This window comes from Trachypithecus francoisi, unplaced genomic scaffold (assembly GCF_009764315.1).
Source record: "Trachypithecus francoisi isolate TF-2019V2 unplaced genomic scaffold, Tfra_2.0 Lachesis_group14, whole genome shotgun sequence".
Lineage (NCBI taxonomy): Eukaryota > Metazoa > Chordata > Mammalia > Primates > Cercopithecidae > Trachypithecus > Trachypithecus francoisi.
The window spans coordinates 19,075,868-19,077,520 of NW_022681459.1; the positions used below are offsets into that span (position 1 = coordinate 19,075,868).

At 42.8% G+C, this 1,653-nt stretch overlaps 1 pseudogene; it reads left to right on the forward strand.

Annotated features, from left to right (window-relative positions):
• Positions 1–275: 275 nt before the first annotated feature.
• On the forward strand, positions 276–860 carry LOC117096690 (annotated as a pseudogene).
• Positions 861–1,653: the final 793 nt, after the last annotated feature.

Sequence of the window (1,653 nt, forward strand, 5' to 3'; positions counted from 1 at the left end):
GTCCATCAGCCAATGCTGTGCTCAGAGTTGTTTTGATAGTTGCTGGTAGAACTTGCAGAAGGGAACCATGACTCTCTCCTCCACCTCCCATGCCTTCAGTTCAACAGAGAGGACCTGGAAGTCAATATCCCTGGCACTGGCATGAAGAGATACAACTCTGGTTTTGCCACCTGCTCTCCACTTCCACCTGAGCTCTGCTCCAGCTGCACAGAGCTTGCTCCGAGCTCCAGGCTCCTGCTAAGCTAGACCACCATCGACTCCCTCCAATCGACTTCATGATTACCTACCGAGATCTCATCGGCCACAAAGAGGTATCCTCTGACTTTTACAAAGATCCTGGAGATCAGGGACAGGCTGTGTCTGGAGGTGAAGGGGAAGATGGTCAGTAGGACAGAGGGTAACATTGAAGACTTGCCCATTAGTGAGAATGCTTCCACTGAAGACCCCAAGGGTAAAGGTACAGAAAGCACAGTAATTGATGCTGTTGTTATCGTCATGAACTACCACTTGCCAGAAACCAGCTTCACAAAAGAAGCCTACAGGAAGTACATCAAAGATTACATGAGATGAGTCAAAGGCAAACTGGAGGAACAGAGACCATAAAAAGTAAAATCTTTTATGACAGACTGCAGAACAAATCAAGCACATCCTTACTAATTTCAAAAACTACCAGTTCATTATTTGTGAGGACATGAATCCAGATGGCATGCTGGCTCTACTGGACTACCATGAAGATGATGTGATCCCAAATAAGATTTTCTTTAAGGATCATTTAGAAGTGGAAAAATGTTAACAGATTTGGCAATTGCTTTGGATCTATCACCTGTCATTGTAACTGGCTGCCACTTGTCATCCACACAACACCATTGAAGACAAATGGAACTGATGTCACCTTGAGCACTTTATTTTGACCATGATTTATTTGGAGTGGAAGCATTGTTTTTTGAGGAAAAAAAAGAAAAGCATACCATATATAGATTGTCTAAAAGTAAAATACATTTAAAGTTAAAAAAAAATAACTCTGTGACCTAGACTGGAGCTGTCAGCTACCTCTCTCCCACCCACATATATACTCACATGGAGCTCTGCGAAGGAGAGAAGCAAAATTTCTCTATAATTTTTTAGAGGTTTATTTATTTATTTATTTACCTTTCACTGGATTTTAAATTTTATTTTATTTATTTATTTTTTTTGACGGATTCTTGCTCTGTTGCCAGGCTGCAGTGCAGTGGCACGATCTGGGCTCATTGCAACCTCTGCCTCCTGGGTTCAAGTGATTCTCCTGCCTCAGCCTCCCGAGTAGCTGGGACTACAGGCACATGCTTCCATGCCCATCTAATTTTTGTATTTTTAGTAGAGACATGGTTTCACCATGTTGGCCAGGATGGTCTTGATCTCTTGACTTCGTGATCTGCCCGCCATATTTAACCAGTCATAGATAGGGAAGACCCAATGATGAGGTGCAAATGGTTTTACAATCCATTTCATTTTCACTTTTGTGGTGTAGCCAGTTGTTTGGGATTACAACAGTACTAAAATCTTTAAAAATAAAGCTCTTCTCACACCTGTAATCCCAGCACTTTGGGAGGCAGAGGCGGGCAGATGACTTGAGGCCAGGAGTTTGAGACCAGCCTGGCCAACATGCAAAACCCT